The following is a 20,866-nucleotide window of genomic DNA, read 5'->3' on the forward strand; positions in this document are numbered from 1 at the left end:
GCCATATGCCAACATGTATTGGCCATAGGTATATACACGTCCCCTCTCTCCTGTACTTCCCTCCCACCCTTCTCCTCCCACTCCTCTAGCTTGTCACACAGCACCGGCTTTGAGTTTTTTCTCCTTCCCCTTACTCTGTTTTCAAGAGCACTTAAAGGGGGTTGCAGAATTCAGACTATAAACTTGGCAAAAACAGATGAGACCAAAAAAGATGAGGGAAAATAGAGGAATGGTGATTGGATGATTCTGAAGTAAGATTAGACATGAAGGCTATAAAGCCCTACACATCTAGAAATAGCCTGCACACTTGGCTCCGAGCTTCTCAGCAGACAAGGCAATGGGGAAAGCATGACAAGTACAATATCCACAAGTGTTCAGCAGATTTTACCAAGTCAGTTGTTCAAAAATATAGCTTTTTTCCAGTGCTAATATATGAGACATTTGTCCATAGGCCATTGAAAGAGGACATTGAGAAATAGAAATAGAATAGATGAAGTCCTCATATTTGATGAAGTCCTCATTTGATCCAGATGAAAAGCTCTTGGTTAGTTTGGCTTGATGCATTTCCCAAGCTTTTTGGTCTCAGGACTGCTTTATACTTGACAAATATCATATATTAACACATATATACGGAATCTAGAGAGATGATACTGATGAACTTATTTGCATGGCAGTAGTGTAGGCACAGACATAGAGAACAGACTCATGGAAACGAGCAGGAGAGAGGAAGGAGAGGGTGAGATGAATGGAGAGAGTAACATGGAAGCATATACACTAACATATGTAAAATAGCCAATGGAAATTTATTGTATGACTAAGGGAACTCAAATCAGGGCTCTTAACAACCTAGAGGGATGGGAAAGTGTGGGAGGTGGGAAGGAGGTTCAAGAGGGAGGGGACATACATACACCTATGACTGATTCACGTTAATGTATGGCAGGAATCAAACCAATATTGTAACACAATCATCAATCAATTTAAAATAAAATAAATATAATGAAGAAAAATTATTGAGGGCACCAAAGTACCTTTGTTTATATAATTATATCTATCAATATTTACTGTTAGAAATCAAAATGACAACTTTGAGAAATATTTTGGCTTACTTAAAATAATAAATCTATTATTTTCATGTCACCATAATAACATTTTCAAAGCAAAAACTTTAGTGAGAAGAATAGAATTATTTTACATTTTGGCAAATCTCTTTAATGTCTGGTTTCATAGAAGACAGCTGAGTTGTCATATTTGCTTTTGCATTCTAGCTATTGAAACATTTTTATGGAAATATATGAAGAAAAACATCACACAGATACGTCATTGAAAAGTGGAGGGGTATTTTAAGAGCTTTTTTGGATACTTAATGGATTATTGTTGTTCAGTCACTCAGTAGTGTCAGACTGTTTGTGACCCCATTGACTGCAGCATACCAGGCTTCCCTGTCTTAACCATCTCCCGTACCTTGCTCAAACTCAAGTTCTTTGAGTTGGTTATGCCATCCAACCATCTCATCCTTCTCCTCCTGCCTTCAATCTTTCCCAGAATCAGGTTCTTTTCTAACGAGTTGGCTCATCATATCAGGTGGCCAAAGTATTGGAGTTTCAGCTTCAGTATCAGTCCTTCCAATGAATACTCAGGATTGATTTCCTGTAGGATTGACTGGTTTGATCTCCTTGCAGCCCAAGGGACTCTCAAGAGTCTTCTCCAACACCACAGTTCAAAAAGCATCAATTCTTCAGCACTCAGACTTGTTTATGGTCCAATTCTCACTTCCATACATGACTGCTGGAAAAAACATAGCTTTGACTATACAGATCTTTGTTGGCAAAGTAATGTCTCTGTTTTTTAATATGCTGTCTAGGTTTGTCATAGCATTTTTTCCAAGTAGCAAGCATCTTTTAATTTCATTTTAAATTAAAAGACATTTATGGATATCCTTATCTAATACTACAAGTTTTAAAAAGTGGCTATTTCTTAAAGGTTAGCAGAATCTGAAAGTGTATTTATGAATTTTTCATATGGTATTGTTACATTACAACCCATTTCTCTGTCTTGTACTTTGAATAGAACTTTTACACACCTGTGATTTTTCAGCATCATGCATGGATCATTTGAAAAATACTCATTGAGTTATTGACACATTTCATTATACAATCTCAAAAATCACATTTGTTAATATCACCACTGATCTCATTAGAAAGTCTTTAAATATTGAGAAGCTGTCAAGCTCACAGTAGCAGATACAAGTTTTCCAAACTTCTAATTTTCAGTGGAAGCTCAAATCCTATCATTGGCAACAGATACTATCAATTGTTTCCTTTGAAATGACTGGCTCCTTTTGTTCATTTTGAATAAAATGCTTGCCTAATACCTAAATATGAATAGCCATAGCTTGACGGTCAGTTGTTCTTTCCAGAAAAGAGAGAGAGAGATTATAAGGAATTGGCTCACATGATTATGGCTCCAAAATGCATAGGATTTAAGTCAACAAGCTGGAGACCAGGAGAGCCAGTGGAGGAGTTCTAGTCCAAAATCTGGCAACTTTCAAGTCCCAGAAAAAAGTCAGTGTTTCTATTCAAATCTGAAATCCAGGGGAAAAAGCCAACGTCCCAGTCTATAGGCTTTCAGAAGAGAACAATTCTTACTTGGAGGAAGGTCAGACTTTTTATTCTATTCAAACCTTCAACTGATCAAATAAGACCCACTTATATGGGGGTGATGGTGTGCAATCTGCTCTACTCAGTCTACTGATTTAAAGGTCAATCTCATCCAAAAATACCCTCACATAAACACCCAGAATAATGTTTGACCAAATATCTGGGTACTCAGTAGCTCAGTCAAGTTGACACATAAAATTAACCATTGTAGTTGTCTTCTAGTTTGGGTTATTATGCGTATGCTGCTATGAACAATCTTGACCATGTCTTTGGGTGAATATATGTGTGTGTTTTGTTGAATATATATCTAGGAGTGAAATCACTATTATAATGTAAGCATATTCAGCATTAGTAAATACCTGAGGAGTTTTCCAAAGTGGCTGTGTAAATTTACAGCCTATCAGAAGTATATGAGAGTTGTGGTAGCTCCCCATACTAATGACACTATAACACTTGAGATTTTTTGGTATTTTTCATTTTAGTTATTCTGATGAGTGTGTATAAACATTACATTGTAGCATCAATTTGCATTTCCCTGATAAGGAAGTTGAATTCCTTTTGACACCTATTGGCCCTTTCATTTCCTTCATTTGTACAATGTCTGTTCAAGTCTTTTGCGCATTTTTCTATTGTGTTATCTGTGTCTTTCTTAGAAATGTATTAGAATTCTTTATATAATCTAAACATGTGTCTTTGGGTGTGGCTTGCCTTTCACTTTCTTTTTAATTATTTCTTGTTTTTTTAAAATTTTTATAATGTGTTGGCTTCTTCCATACAGCAACATGAATCAGCCATATATATATATCCCTTACCTCTTGCACCTCCCTCCTTTCCCCCAATCCCACACTTCCAGGTCATCACAGAACACCAGACTGAGGTCCCTGTGTTATACAGCAACTTCTCACCAACTATCCATTTTCCACACAATAGTGTATATACATCGATACTACTTTCTCCATTCGTCCCACTCACGCCCTCCCACACTGCGTCCACAAGTCCATTTTCTACATCTGTGTCTCCATTCTTTCCCTGCAAATAGGTTCATCAGTACCATCTTTCTAGATCTCATATATATGTATTAATATACAATATTTGTTTTTCTTTTTCCAATTTACATCACTCTGTATAACAGGCTCTAGTTTCATCCACCTCATATAACTGACTCAAACTCATTCTTTTTATGGCTGAGTAATATTTCATTGTGGCATTTGATGTACAGAAGTTCTTAATTTTTATATAGTTAAATTTATCATTTTCTCCCTCTATGGTTAGTGACTTTTGTGTCCTGCTTAAGAAGTTTGGGGGCTCTTCTTTTAATATTTCCTTTTGTTTCCCAGAACAATACTCACTCAAGAAGGAATGAGGTGGCCAAAAAGGAAGGAGTAAGGAGCTGGGTCAGGTGGTATTCATGTTCATCCTTGCATTATTCCTGAAGCCACTACCGTGTCTAGCATGGGGAACTTTGTGCTAAATCAAGGCTACCCTGCTCAACTTTGCATCTACCCATGGTGATTTCTCTTTCTAATGGCAGTGCTACTGCTCCTCATGAATTCTACTCATATCGTCCATCCTCATGCATCAGATATGTCTGTACATGTCTAAATCTCCAATTCTGTACATAGCTCCAGAGTTCTTTCCCACTGAACTCCTGAGATGCAGGCCTATCATGAAATGGTATACTGCTTAACTGTTCTTGAGCATGTTCTTGAAGTTAGGAAAACTTTATCCAATCCAGGTTATTGAGGACTTGGGATGTGCTGCCTAATTGCACAAACCCACCATATTTAAGCATCAGCTTCAGGCCAACCAAGATACTATTTTTCAATTATCTTTTTATTGTTTAAATAACAGCATAAACAAGTCACTTAAGCTAATATTTTAGATATAGTAGTTCTAGAAGTTCCAACTGATGTATCCATTTAATTAGGGAATAATATGGAAAATCATCATATGACAATATTTCATTATTGTAATTAAATATTAGGAGCTCCAGACTTGCCAGTGATCCTTAGTATAAGAGCCAAATGATTGGAATAAGGTGGGAATGAAAGAAAAAATTCACACAAAATGGAAAGAGGGAAGAGAAAGAGAATACCTGATGGAATAATATCAAAGCTGTGTTCCAAAAGATCATTTAAAAATATTTGAAAATTGAAGGGCAATTTTCCCTGAAAGAAAAAAAGTTAAACAAAGTAGTTCAGTGTCTGGGACAGCCTACAAAGTTTATTTAACCCACAATATAGCAGCAACACTACCACAGTCTTGCCCTTACTTCAAGTTCCCCCCGAGGTGTCCACATCTCATTCCTTGAGCCTAACCTCATCTAAGTGTAGCAACAGAACTTGAGCTTCAGGGAAACTTGAATGCAGAGAGTAGTCATCTATGAAAGAGGAGGAAGTGGGAAATACAGCTCTATGGGAGAAAGGGGCTAGAGATTTATGTAGCTAGGAGATGGGAAGAAAGGTGATGTGGGCCAGAGGTGTCCCCAGATCTTCTATGAGTAGTAGGAGGGTGTGTCATGAGTCCCTCAGAAACATGGGTGAGGGTTGCAGTAAACCAGCCATCACTGCTTGGCCCAGACACCTGTGGTGGGAACATGGCTGTCAGCAGATACCTACAAGCTGTTTAGAAAGTGTTGCTATTTGGTACTTCACTGTAGTCTTGATCTAGTTTGAAGGGACTGCACATCTAAATTAAATCAGAGCTGACAGACATTATAATGCCTCTAGTTTATTAATTCTATGGTGATTTAAAACAAATTTACCAAAAGTCTTAATTAGATTCTTGAAATTCCAAAAACACTAGGCAAAAACTCAGTCTTGGCAAAAACATGTTAGTCCCACCCACATTCCCTTCTGCACACTCAGCTGCCAAATGGCTTAAATCTCCAAATTATCACTTTCTAGATTAAATAAATTAAGCTCATTCATTTGTGCTTAATTTTCAAGACCTAACGGCACATCCTTGCTCCCAAAGTTTGTTATCAGCAAAAGAGTAGTACAGTTTGTTTGATGTGACACACAGACACACACGTGATTTGCAAAAATGGATTTTTAAAATGATATTATCTAGATGTCAGAAAGAACCAAGTCAGTAAATATTTAAAAGTTTATTATGAACTGGAAGTTACATTCACCATCCAGAGCATAATAAAGTGAAAGAGAATTAGTTAACCTACACATTACAAGTGTGTGGACTTGCTTTTAATCAATAGGGTTACACACAGTACAGGCTGTGGTAATGTGACAGATCACTTATAAATAAGAATGCTTACAGAAGATGAAAGACAAGATGAGAGAGGAAAATGTGTGCCATCCAACTCAGTAGGAATAGGTAAATATTGCCATTAACATTCATCCAAAAAACCAAATCCAGTGCTACCTTTGGGAACTAGCTTTGCTGAAGTCCTGGTACAACAGCAGGTAGAGGCAAGACCCCTCTAGAGTGAGGGTGCCTCCTCCCATCATCCAGTCTAGCAGTTCTCTGAGTATGGTCCTTTGGCCAGAAGCAGCAGCAGCAGCAGCAGCAGCATCTGGGAGCTTGTTAGAAATGCAAATTCTTGGATTCTTCCCTAGATGGTCTTCTCTGGGAAATCTGTGACTTAAGAAGCCCTCCAGGTGATTCTGGTAGGGTCAAAGCTATGGTTTCTCCTGTAGTCATGCACAGATGTGAGAGCTGGACCATAAAGAAGGCTGAGTGCCGAAGAATTGATGCTTTTGAACTGTGGTGCTGGAGAAGACCCTTGAGAGTCCCTTGGACAGTAAGGAGATCAAAATAGTCAATACTAAAGGAGATCAACCCTGAATATTCATTGGAAGGACTGATGCTGAAGCTGAAGCTCCAATACTTTGGCCACCTGATGGGAAGAACTGACTCACTGGAAAAGACCCTGATACTGGGAAAGACTGAAAGCAAAAGGAAAGCAGGTGACAGAGGATGAGATGGTTAGATAGCATCACCAACTCAGTGGACATGAATTTGAATAAACTCAGGGCAATAGTAAAGGACAGAAGCCTGGCATACTGCAGTCCATGAGGTCACCAAGAGTTGGACGACTCAGCAACTGAACACACACATAGGTGGTCCTGAGGCACACTAAAATCAGAACCGTTCATCTTGCTGTCTTTAAATTAAATTTGTTAAGTTTCAGTGAGATGGCTTTTAAAATTTATAGTTTACAGATTCACCAGAACATTCTACAGGGCATCTGAGAAGTAGTTGAATAACATAGGCATGGGTTCAAATTCACTTTGGGCAAGCTACTGTTAAATAGTGCTCTGGTTTCTGCATCTTGCATGGTGGGATAGGGCACAGAGAAAACATAGGCCTAGGTTCAACACATTCTTTGGAATGGCCATAAATCACTTAAGAAGCAATCTGTAGCTTTGGGAAATGATTCTCACTCTTCTTCTTGATCTGAAAAGACAAAAATAATGTGGATCTGAAAAAGCATCATGCTAAATGAGATATCTGTCCAATCAATTGATGGACTGAATATGGACACAGACCCTGGTTTTTCTAGGAAGAAGGAACTGACACTCATCAAGCTTTGTCAGTACTTTTTAAAATATAATTTTATATTACATAGGCAATACAAGCAAATAATATTATAGAAACTTCAAAAATGTTTTGAGTGAAAATCAGCCTCCCTCTAAATACCTTCCCTCAGACACCCAATCCAGAATTTCTTGCATACCCTTTCAATGATATCCTAGGCATAAACAGGCATATAAATATGTGTTGCTGTTGTTCAGTCCCTAAGTCATGTCCAATTCTTCGCAACCCCATGGACTGCAGCACTTCAGGCTCCTCTGTCCTTCACTATCTCCCAGAATTTGCTCAGATTCATGTCCATTGAGTCAGTGATGCCATCTAACCATCTTATCCTTTGCTGCCCACATCTCCTTTTACCTTTTATTTTTTCCAACATCAGGGTCTTTTCCAATAAGTCAGCTCTTTGCATCAGGTGGCCAAAGTTCTGGAGCTTCAATTTCAGCATTAGTCCTTCCAATGAATATTCAGGGTTGATTTCCTTTACGATTGACTAGTTTGATCTCCTTGCAGTCCACGGGGCTCTCAAGAGTCTTCTTCAGCACCACAATTCAAAAGAATCACTTTGGCCTTCAGCCTTCTTTATAATCCAATTCTCACATCTGTACATGACTACTGGAAAAACCACAGCTTTGACTATATACAACTTTGTCAGCAAAGTGATGCCAGTACTTTTTAATATATTGTCTAGGTTTGTCATAGCTTTCTTTCCAAGGAGCAAGCATCTTTTTAATCTCATGGCTGCAGTCACTGTGTACAGTGATTTTGGAGCCCAAGAAAAGAAAGTCAGTCACTGTTTCCATTGTTTCCCCATCTATTTGCCATGAAACGATAGGAACAGATGCCATGATCTTAGTTTTTTGAATGTTGAGCTTTAAGCCAGCTTTTTCACTCTCCTCTTTCACCCTCATCAAGAGGCTCTTCAGTTCCTTTTTACTTTCCACCATTGGAGTGGTATCATCTGCATATCTGAGGTTCTTGATATTTCTCCTGGCAATCTTGATTCCAGCTTGTGATTCATCCTCCTGGCATTTCGCATGATGTGCTCACATATAAGTTAAATAAGCAGAGTGACAATATACAGCCTTGACGTATTCCTCTCCCAATTTTGAACCAGTCCATTTTTCCATGTCTGGTTCTAACTGCTGCTTCTTGACCTGTGTATAGGTTTCTCAGGAGGCAGGTAAGATGGTCTGGTATTCCCATCTCTTTAATAATTTTCCACAGTTTGTTGTGATACACACAGTCAATGGCTTTAGCATATTCAATAAGGCAGAAGTAGATGTTTTTCTGGAACTCCCTTTCTTTCTCCATGATTCAATGAATGTTCTGGTTTCTCTGCCTCTTCAAAACCTGGGTTGTACCTCTGGAAATTCTTGGTTCATGTACTGCTGAAGCTCAGCTTGAAGGATTTTGAGCATAACTTGCTAGCATGTGAAATGAGCGCAACTGTACAGTAGTTTGAACATTCTTTGGTTTTTGGCATAAATATATGTATATATTTTTATAGAAATGGCCCCATAATTTATACTCTATATTTCTTTGTTTTTCACTTAAAAGTCTATCTTTGAAAAGGTGCTTAACATCACTAATCATCAGAGAAATACAAAGTAAAATCTCGGTGAGATATCACCACACACTTGTTAAAATAGCTATCATCAAAAAGACAAGAGATAACAAATATTGGTAAAGTTGTGTAGAAAAAGAAACCCTTGTCAACTGCTGGTGGGAATGTAAATTGGTGAAGGTACTATGAAAAACAGTATGAAAGTTGCTCAAAAACTGAAAAATAAAACTACCATATGACTCAGCAATTCAACTCTTGGGTATACATCCAAAGGAAATGAAAACAGGATCTCATGGAGACACCTGTATTCCCATGTTCACTGAAGCATTATTCACAATAGCAAAGATATGTAAAGCAACCTAAGTGTCCATCAACAAAAGAGTAAAGATGTGGAGTATATATAAAATGGGATATCATTCAGCCATGAGAAAAAAGAAAATTCTGTTGCTTGTGACAACTTAGATAAACCATGAGGGCATGTGCTAAGTTCAATAAGTCAGACAGAGAAAGAAATACTGCATGATCTCACTTTTATGTAGAATCTAAAAAAGCTAAACTCAGAGAAACAGAGAGTAGAGTTGTAGTTACCAGGTGATTGCAGTGGGGGAAATGGGGAGATACTAGTCAAAGGATACAAACTTCTGGTTACAAGATGAACAAGTTCTGGGGATAAAGCATAGTGATTATAGCTAATAATACTATATTATATACTTAAAAGTTTCTGAGAGAGTAGATCTTAGTTGTCACCACCAAAAATGGTAATTATGTGACAGGATGGAAGTGTTAACTAATGCTATGATGGTAATAATTTTGCAATTTATAAATGTATCAGATCAATATATTGCATACCTTAAACCTAAACAATGGCAATTATATCTCAGTAAAGCAAAAGAGGAGTATATCTTTAAAAATCTTTCCATATCATATGTATATGAATCTTCCTCATTTTCCTGATGGTGGCATAACATTCTTCTGTGTGGATGTATCATACTTTTTTGGGGACCAATTCCCTACTGATGGATATTTAAATTATTTCCAAGATTTTGTCACAAGTAAAGCTATGGTGAATATCTTTAAATATACATCATTACACCCATCAGTGTGCATGTCACATAAATTCTTAAAGGGTAATTAGTGATTACTCATTGGATGATTTTACTGGATATTCTTAAATTCATATCATAGAGGTTTTACTAGTTATCTTCCCATTCGCCACATATAAGAGAAAGTATGAGTTTCCCTGCTCTCATCTTCAGCAATGTTGTTGAGCTTTGACAAACTAATGGGTTGAAAATGGTACCTACTTTTAATTTATATTTCTCTTATAATTATATATTTTAATCAATTAATTTATTTTAATTGGAGGCTAATTACTTAACACAATATATAGTCTGACAATATGCCAGATAGATTTCCATGTAGAACTTGGTACTAAAGTGCTCATATGAGGATTGAATCCTTAATAATACCCCATTTCAGCAATATTTTATGAGCAGAAGGAGACAAGGGAACATGGACAAGAGAGTTCAGATTATTTTTCAACTATACTCAACTGATGTTCCATCAATAGCATCATCAGCACAGGTGAAGGATTACATCATTACCATTAAGAGTACATATAAAAAGATAACTAATTTACTCTATGCTTAGTGTAAGAGTGTTGTTTATGAGAAAAATGGATGAAAAGAGCAGATTCTGTTCTATCGGTTTATAATCATTTAATCTATTTCTTTTTCTGCTCTCTTATATGCTAGAAGTGCTACCACTACCAACAACAAAACAAAAAAATCCATGTTAAAATATAAGCCACTTTAAGTAGCTGTTAGAAATCCAAGTGTAACTTTATAATTCAAAAAATTATCATGTTTCTTTTTTTTATTTTCTTCTCTTCTGGAATTATATGAAAATATTAAGTCCATTCATAATGTAATGCATGGATATTTTGTACTAACTTAACAGATCTTATAAAGGAAATTTTTTTCATGTAGCCTATGCCTGGGCAATATTTTTACTTATGTGATAAATATGATACAGATTTAAGAGAATACACGTTTGAAAAAAGGACACTTGAAATGACACTTCTATGTGCCCTATAATATTTGTTTAATTTATACTGATATCTAGAAAGGTCAAAAATGAACATTGCTAACTGTTCTATCTTATTTTTGAATATACCAATTAAGAGGAAATAACACAATTAGAAGAAGCTTCAACTGAAATAAATCCTTTATCATTAGTTAATGTTAACCTCTATGTATAGTCATTAATTATTGGGAAAATCTGCCAGTATTTCAAGACTATCAGAAAATGAAAACTATAAAAAGAAGAAAAAAATCTCAGCAGAGCTACTCCATGACCAAGATATATATGTATGTGTACACACCCCTCTCTCTCTCTCTCTCACATACACATACACACATGTACAAATAAATAAAGTTAGTAATAATCATGTATTTTCAACAAACTTGATACATATTTCCTGAAAATAATCATTCAACAGCTTAGATCAAGTAATACAGTAGGTTGCCATTATAGGTGACATTTACTCCAAAGGACAGACTAGACTATGGGTATTCAAATTTTACTATAATTAATCTAGAACTTTTAAATCCAGTGAAATAATTTATTGAAAGTTTTGAGGCACTATCAAAACATTCATGGCTTTTCTCTAATGGTTAGTACTTTGGAGAGATTAGATTCAATGGATTAGATCTGATACATAGAGTGCCTGAAGAACTATGGCTAGAGTTTCCTAACATTGTACAGGAAGTGTTAAACAAAACCATCCCCAAGAAGAAGAAATGCAAAAAGGCAAAATGGTTGTCTGAGGAGGCCTTATAAATAATAGCTGAGAAGAGAAGTGAAACACAAAGGAGAAAAGGAAAGATATATTCATCTGAATGCAGAGTTCCAAAGAAAAGCAAGGAGAGATAAGAAAGCCTTCCTAAGTGATCATTCAGAGAAATAGAGGAAAACAATAGAATGGGAAAGACTAGAGATCACTTCAAGAAAATTAGAGATGCCAAGAGACTATTTCATGCAAAGATGGGCTCGATAAAGGACAGAAATGGTAGGGACCTAACAGAAGCAGAGATATTAAGAAGAGGTGGCAAGAATACACAGAAGAACTGTACAAAAAAGATCTTCATGACCCAGATAACCATGATGATGTGATCACTCACCTAGAGGCAGACATCCTGGAGTGTGAAGTCAAGCGGGGCTTAGGAAGCATCACTACAAACAAAGTGGAGGTGATGGAATTCCAGCTAAGCTATTTCAAATCTTAAAGGATGATGCTGTGAAAGTGCTGCACTCAAAATGCCAGCAAACTTGGAAAACTCAGCAGTGGCCACAGGACTGGAAAAGGTCAGTTTTCATTCCAATCCCAAAGAAAGGCAATGCCAAAGAATGCTCAGACTACCACACAATTGCACTCATCTCACACGCTAGTAAAGTAATGCTCAAAATTCTCCAAGCCAGGCTTCAACAGTATGTGAACTGAGAACTTCCAGATGTTTAAGCTGGATTTAGAAAAGGCAGAGGAACCAGAGATCAAACTGCCAACACCCACTGGATAATAGAAAAAGCAAGAGAATTCCAGAAAAACATCTACTTCTGATTCATTGACTCCGCTAAAGCCTTTGACTGTGTGGATCACAACAAACTGCAGAAAATTATTAAAGAGATGGGAATATCAGACCACCTTACCTGCCCCTTGAGAAACCTGTACACAGATCAAGAAGCAGCAGTTACTACTGGACATGGAAAAACGGACTGGTTCCAAATTGGGAAAGGGGTATGTCAAGGCTGTATATTGTCACCTGCTTATTTAACTTATATGCAGAGTACATCATGCGAAATGCCAGACTGGATGAAGCTCAAGCTGGAATCAAGAATGCAGGGAGAAATATCAATTACCTCAGATATGCAGATGACACCACTCTTATGGCAGAAAGTGAAGAGGAACTAAAGAGCCTCTTGATGAAAGTGAGAGAGAGAAAAATCTGACTTGAAAGTCAACATTCAAAAAATGGAGATCATGGTATCTGGTCCCATCACTTCATGGCAAATAGATGGGGAAACAATGGAAACAGTGACAGACTTTCTTTTCTTGGGCTCCAAAATCACTGCAGATGGTGACTGCAGCCATGAGATTAAAAGATGCTTTCTTCTTGGAAGAAAAGCTACAAATCTAGACAGCATTTTAAAAAGCAGAGATATCACTTTACCAACAAAGGTCATCTAGTCAAGGCTATGGTTTTTCCAGTAGCCATGTATGGATGTGAGAGTTGATCTATAAAGAAAGCTGAGCACCAAATAATTGATGCTTTTGAATTGTGGTATTGGAGAAGACTCTTGAGAATCCCTTGGACAGGAAGATCAAACAAGTCAATCCTAAAGGAAATCAGTCCTGAATATTCATTGGAAGGACTGATGCCAAACCTCTAATACTTTGGTTACTTGATGTGAAGAACTGACTCATTGGAAAAGACCCTAATGTTGGGAAAGATTGGAGGCAAGAGGAGAGGGGGATGACAGAGGAGGAGATGGTTGGATGGCATCACTGACTCTGTGCACATGCATTTGAGCAAGCTCCAGTAATTGGTGATGAACAAGGAAGCCTGGCATGCTGAAGTCCATGGGGTCCCAAAGAGTCAGACATGCCTGAGTGACTGAACTGAACTGAACTGAATTTTGGAGAGAGGGTACTGTTAAGTTCTTCATGAAACGTTTATCATTTTGGTGATATTGCTTCCAGGGAAAAAGTCAATTGAGAATTATCCAACACAATTAGACAGAAGATGAAAAAGCTAATCGTGCCTTGTTTGGAATCCACCAAAAATAATTCAGTGGTGTTTTTCAATATTCTAAGGCTAAGAGCAGTTCACATTTTAAGTTGTAACCATTTTTTTGAAACTTCCACTATATTAGGTAGCAGAATGGAGAAATATCAGAAATGAATAATAATAAATTTTTAAAATGATATTAGGTCTGTTCATGATACCCATTTCACGCATATAAAACAACTCTAATATTATTAGAAATAAGAACATGGTACATCTGAGCAGCTTGTTAGATTAATTTGGAATCTAAAGATTGTGACTTTCATGTTTAGTGTGTAAAATATGAGTTCCAATTAATGAATATTTATTGTGATCCCACAATACACACCAAAAGATATCTGTTTATCTCCCTCAAAAGGCTTATAACTTGAGGGAGACAAGATGGTAGAGGAGTAGGTGGACATGGAGCACATCTCTCTCGACAGATGCATGTGGAACACATCTACAGATGCAGATCTCACAGAGCACCAGCTGAATACTGACAGGAGTCCCTGACCACTGGAAAGGAATATATAGATCCATGGAAATCTCAGTAGGATGAAGGAAGGAAGGGAAAAAGAGGAGAGTGAGTGGGACTGGACCTGCACCTGGGGTGGGGGTGAGGGGGTGGGGTGGGGGTGGGGAGCTGAAGCAGGGTGAGATACTTGCATCTAGGGCAATCAGTTGGAACAGAAGGGAAGTATCTGAGGCTGTTTCAGAGTTCAACAGCTGATCTGTGACAGTCTGAATGGAGTGAGAACCACACAGATAATCAATGCCACAGTCCTACATACCCGGGACACGGATGCAAGTCCACTGAATCATGTGGTCGCTGGGAGTTGGAACATGGACATTGGAGAGCAATTTCAGGGTGGACAGTTGCTGACTGTGGGGAGATGGCTAGAGGGGGTGGGAGGGAGAAAATCCACAGTGGGGAATGCCTTTTGAGGAATGCCAGGCAGCCATGGAGGCAGGGCACTGCTGCTGAGTCACACACTGGAGGTGGTGCCATCATTGTAGGCTCTCTCTCCCCACATGACAGCACTGGCAGCTGACCAATAGAGAAAGATCCCAGCAAAGGTGGTTCTTTGAGTGCCTGCTGTACAGAGAACAGAGAAGGACCCCCAACCAGGGCTGCCACTTGACTGCCCCCTCTGCCAAGTAATAAATAAGGATGAGCCAGAGAGGCTCTCTGAGTGTCAGCTTCCAGAGGCTAGAAAAGAATTCTAGTAGTGTCATATCTTCTGCTCCCATGGCCACTGACTTCTCTGTACACCTGGCACCCCAAAAGTCCCCACAATCCAAGCAGCCAGTGCCACCTCCATACTCAGTCCTCATTGTGGCAGAGCTGCCAGAGGCTAGAAAGAATCCTAATAATGACATATCTCCTGAGCCCAATGTTGCCAGCTTCCCTGCACACTTGGCACTGCTGGGTTCCCACGATCCAAGCAGCCAGGTCACCTCCACACCCGATCCACACTGCGGCAGACCCAAGTCCTCCAGGACAGCCTGGAGCAAACTCCTATGGATGACCCACATGCAGATATGGGGAGAAAACTGCAACTGAACTCCAGAAGCAGAGTGACTAAGGAAGAAGATTGAAAACCTTTCCACCAGCTGTACAGGCTGCAGATTAAATCCATATGGTCAAATAGCTAGACTCTGTGCATACAAAAAGACAATGTAAAAGGACAATGAGTATTCCCACAAAAGAAAATGCTCTAGTTCTGGCAACTGTGGACATCCGAGGCAAGAACATGCAGGAGTAGAGCCAGATTAGAGTCTGAGCTGTCCCCACAGCAGGTCCAGAGACCAGCCCTCCCTAGTATTGGCAGGCACCCTAGGAAGGTGGAGGTGAGCTGTGGCTCACAGTAGGGGAAAGGACGTTGACATCTGAAATCCAAGGAAAATACTTATTAGTCTTTCTATTTTGATTTGTTCTGTAGTTGGTTTCTGGATTTTGTTCCTCTTCTGTTTTCTCCGTTGCTATGGTTGTTGTTTTTATTATCATCATTATTATTATCTCTATTTAGGCTTTTGGAACATTTTTTAAATCACACTTTTAATTTCTTTTACATATTTCTATTTTGGCTTTCTGAAGTTCAGTGGTTTTTTTGTTTGTTTGTTTGTTTTGTTGTTCTTTTCTTACCATAGTTCTCTTTAGATCTTTTTATGTACTTCTTTTTAACATTCCTTTTCTATTTTATTTTAAAGTTTTCAACATGTTTGTTTTGTTGTCTTTGCTTTATTCTTCAGCTGACACTGTGCTTTGGTCTTGTTTGTTAGTTTTGCTTTTAATTGGTTGACATCATTTTGGGTTTCCTTTGCTTGCCAGGTCACTTTCCTGTATTTTGTTTTCTTTGGTCTGTTTTGGTTTTCTTTGTGTGTGTATGTGTGTGTGTGTGTGTGCATGTGTGGATTCCTTTGATTTTGTTTCTATTTGATTTTGCTTTTACCATTTGTTTGGGATTCGTTATTTATTTGTTTTAATTCTCTTTACTGCTATAAAAAAGGGCTTGTGGGATCTTGGTTCTCCAACCAGAGGTTGGGCCTGAGCTTCTGGGATAGAAGTGCTGAGTCCAGGACATTAGACCAGCAGAGAACTCCTGACCCCAGGGAGTATTAATCAGTGAGAACTCCCACAAAGGCCTCAACCTGTATCCAAGCCCCAGCATAACCCAACCCCCAGCAGCATCCATTGCAGGACACTTCACCCAACAACACGAAAGAGAAGAACACAAACCCCATCAGCAGACAGGCTTCCCACAGACACCTCCAAACACCCCATCTCACATGGCCCTGACCATCAAAGGAAGAAAAACACCTCCTCCCACTGGAACACAGGCACAAATCCCTTCCAACATGAAACCTTCACAAGCCACTGGATCTACCTCACACACCAGGGCCAGAGACCAAAAGCAAGAGGAACTATGATCATATCGCCTAAGGAAAGGAGATCTCAATTATACTAAGTCAGGCAAAATGAAAAAGAAATATTGTGCAGATGAAGAACAAGGTAAAAACTCATAAGGCCAAATAAACGAAGGGGAAATAAGCAAACTACCTGAAAAAGAATTTAGACTAATAATATTGAAAATAGAATGGAGAAAATGTCAGAATCATTTAACACATTTAACAAGGACATAAAAGAAATAAAAATAAACGAACAGTGATGAGGAAAACAATTACTGAAATTAAAAATACTCTAGAAGGACTCAGTAACAGAATAACTGAGGCCAAAGAATGGATAAGTGAGTTGGAAGATGTTATGTTATGTTAAGTCGCTTCAGTCGTGTCTGACTCTGTGTGACCCCATAGACGGCAGCCCACCAGGCTCCACCGTCCCTGGGATTCTCCAGGCAAGAATACTGGAGTGGGTTGCCATTTCTTCTCCAATGCATGAAAGAGAAAAGTGAAAGTGAAGTCGCTCAGTCGTGTCCGACTCTTAGCGACCCCATGGACTGCAGCCCACCAGGCTTCTCTGTCCATGGATTTTCCAGGCAAGAGTACTGGAGTGGGGTGCCATTGCCTTCTCCAGAGTTGGAAGATAGAATGGTGGAAATAACTACTGAAAGTTGGAATAGAGAGAAAAGAATGAAAAGAAATGAGGATACTCTCAGAGACCTCTGGGAAAATATTAAATACATCAACATTTGAATTATAAGGGTCCCAAAAGAAGAAGAAGAGAAAAGGAAAGGGCCTGAGAAAACTTTTGAAGAGATTATAGTCAAAAACTTCCCTGACATGGGAAAGGAAATAGTCAATCAAGTCCAAGAAGAGCAGAGAGTCTCATACAGGATAAACCCAAGGAGAAACATGCTGACTCACATATTAATCAAACTAACAAAAGCTAAACATGAAGAAAAAATGATAAAAGCAGAAAGGGAAAAGCAACAAGTAACATACAAAGGAAATCCTATAAGGGTAACAGCTGGTCTTTCATCAGAAACCCTGCAAGCCTGAAGGAAATGGCAAGATATATTTAAAGTAATAAAAGGGGAAAAAATCTATAACCAATATGACTCTACTCAGCAAGGATCTCATTGAAAATTGATGGAGAAATCAAAAGCCTTACAGACAAGCAAAAGCTAAGAGAATTCAGCACCACCAAACCAGACTTACAACAAATGCTAAAGGGACTTCTGTATGTAGGAAACACAAGAGAAGGAAAAGACTTACAGAACAAACCCAAAACAGTTAAGAAAATGTCAATAGGAACATGAAAATGTTAGTCACTCAGTCGTGTTCAACTCTTTGTGATCCCATGAACTGACTGTAGCCTGCCAGGCTCCTCTGTCCATAGAATTTTCCAGGCAAGAATACTGGAATGGGTAGCCATTCCCTTCTCGAGGGGATCTTCCCAACCCAGGGATTGAACCCAGGTCTCCCACATTGCAGTCAGATTCTTTACCATCTGAACTACCAGGGAAGCCCATTTATCAATAATTAAATGTAAATGGATTAAACACTCCAACCAAAAGACACAGACTGGTTGAATGGATACAAAAGTAAGACCCATATATATGCTGTCTACAAGAGGCCCACTTCAGACCTAGAGACACATACAAACTGAAGGTGAGAGGATGGAAAAAGATATTTCATGCAAATGGAAATCAAAAGAAAGTCAGAGTAGTAATTCTCATAACAGACAAACTAGACCTTAAAGAATACTGCAAGAGATAAAGACAATACATAATGATCAAGGGGCCAATCCAAGAAGAAGACATAATAATTGTAAATATTTATGCACACAACATAGGAGCACCTCAATATATAAGGCAAACATTAACAGACATTAAAAGAAATCAACAGTAACACAAAAATAGTAGGTGATTTTAATACTCCATTTACATCAATGGACGTATCATCCAGACAGAAAATTAATAAGGAAACACAAGACTTAAATGTCACCTTACAGCAGATGAATCTAATTGATATCTTCACGTTACTGAAGACATCAAAGAGGAAATTAAAAAAATACTTACAAACAAATGACACCAAAAATTTGATGATTCAAAACCTACAGGATACAGTAAAAGCTGTTCTAAGAGGGAAGTTTATAGCAACACAATCCTATCTCAAATAGCAAGAAAAACATCAAATAGACAAACTAACTTTACACATAAAGCAAATGTAAAAAAGAAGAAGAAGAAGAAGAAGAACAACAACAACAACAAAAAACCCTCAATGTTAGTAGAAGGAAATAAATCATAAAATTCAGAGCAGAAATAAATGAAAAAGAAATGCAGGAAACAATAGCAAAGTTCAATAAAACTAAAAGCTGGTTCTTTGAGAAGATAAAGAAAATTGACAAACCATTAGGCACACTTATCAAGAACAAAGGGGAGAAGACTCAAATCGACAAAATTAGAAATGAAAAAGAAGTTATAACAGACAACACAGAAATAGAAGGATCATAAGAGACTACTATGAGCAACTATATGCCAATAAAGTGGACAACCTGAAAGAAATGGACAAATTCTTAGAAAATTTCAAATTTCAAAGACTAAACCAGGAAAAAATAGAAATTTTGAAAAGACTAATCACAAGCACTGAAATGGGAACTATAATCAAAAATCTCCCAAAAAACACAATAGCCCAGGGCCAGATGGTTTCACAGGTGAACTCCATCAAACATTTAGAGAAGAGCTAATGCCTATCCTTCTCAAACTCTTCCAAAAGGTTGCAGAAGAAGGAACACTTCCAAACTTATTCTACGAGGCCGCTGTCACCTGATGCCAAAACCAGATAAAGACATCACAAAAAAAGAAAATTATAGGCCAATATCAGTGTAGCTCAGATGGTAAAGAGTCTGCTTGCAATGTTGGAGATTTGGGTTTGAGCCCAGAGTTGGGAAGATCCTCTGGAGAAGGGAATGAAAATCCACTCCAGTATTTTTGCCTGATGAATCCCATGGACAGAGGAGCCTGGTGGGCTAGAGTCAGTCCATGGGGTTGCAAACAGTCAGACATGACTAAGTGACTAACACTACTACTATATCATTGATGAACATAGATGCAAATATTCTCAACAAAATTCCAACAGGCAGACTCCAACAATACATTAAAACAATACATATACCACGATCAAGTGAACTATATCCAGTGATGCAAGGATTCTTCAATATATGCAAATCAATCATTGTGATACACCATATTAACAAATTAAAAGATAAACATCATATGATAATCTCAATAGATGCAGAAAAAAGCTTTTGACAAAATTCAGCACCCATTTATGATAAAAAGAAAAACCTCCAGAAAATGGACATAGAAGAAATCTAGCAAACATTATTCTTAATGGTGTATAACTGAAAGCTAAGGACAAGACAAGGGTTCCCACTCTCACCACTCTTATTCAACATGGCTTTGGAGGTCCTAGCCACAGCAATCAGAGAAGAAAAAGAAATAAAATTCCAGATTAGAAAAGAAAAAGTAAAACTCTCATTGTTGGCAGACAACATGATATTATACATAGAAAATATACTATCAGGAAATTATTAGGGATAGTCAATAAATTTAGTAAAGTCACAGAATACAAAGCCAATACACAGAAATCCCTTACATTCCTATACACTAACAATGAAAAATCAGAAAGAGAAATTAAGGAATCAACCCATCCACGATCACAACAAAAAATAAAATACCTAGGAATAAACCTACCTAAGAAGACAGAAGAGCTATATACAGAAAACTATAGAACACTCATGAAATCAAAGATTAAACAAACTGATGGAGAGATATATCATGTTCTTGGACTGGAAGACTCAGTATTGTCAAAATGACTATACTACCTAAAGCAATCTAAAGATTCAATGCAATCCCTAACAAATTACCAATGGCATTTTTCACAGAACTAGAACAAAAAATTTCACAGTTTGTATGGAAATACAAAAGACCCTGAAAAGACCAAGCATTCTTGAGAAAGAAGAATGGAGACAGAGAAATCAACCTTTTTGACTTCAGGTTATACTACAAAACTACAGTCATCAAGTCAGTATGGCACTGGCACAAAAACAGAAATACAGATCAAAGGAACAAGATAAAAAGCCCAGAGAAAAACCCACTCACCAATGGGCACCTTATCTTTGACAAAGGAGGCAAGAATATACAATGGAGAAAAGACAGTCTCTTCAATAATGGTGCTGGGAAAACTGGACAGCTATGTGTAAAGTAATGAAATTAGAACAATTCCTAATACTAGACACAAAAATAAACTCAAAATGAACTAAATACTTAAATGTAGACCAGAAACTATAAAACTCTTAG

General features: G+C 37.9%; 1 long non-coding RNA gene across 2 annotated transcripts in view; it reads right to left on the minus strand.

Annotated features, from left to right (window-relative positions):
• Window positions 1-782: 782 nt before the first annotated feature.
• LOC147340238 (uncharacterized) overlaps window positions 783-20,866 on the minus strand; it is a 51,496-nt gene continuing 31,412 nt past the window's right edge. Inside the window, exon 3 of one of the 2 annotated variants that reach the window (XR_015158879.1) lies at window positions 783-1,782. This is a non-coding gene — a long non-coding RNA (uncharacterized LOC147340238). Of the gene's footprint in view, window positions 1,786-20,866 lie in introns of both variants that reach the window. The other variant, XR_015158880.1, reaches the window with a different exon arrangement.

Source organism: Bos grunniens, chromosome X (assembly GCF_055505025.1).
Source record: "Bos grunniens cultivar Pamir isolate PY7600 chromosome X, Bosgru_T2T1.0, whole genome shotgun sequence".
Lineage (NCBI taxonomy): Eukaryota > Metazoa > Chordata > Mammalia > Artiodactyla > Bovidae > Bos > Bos grunniens.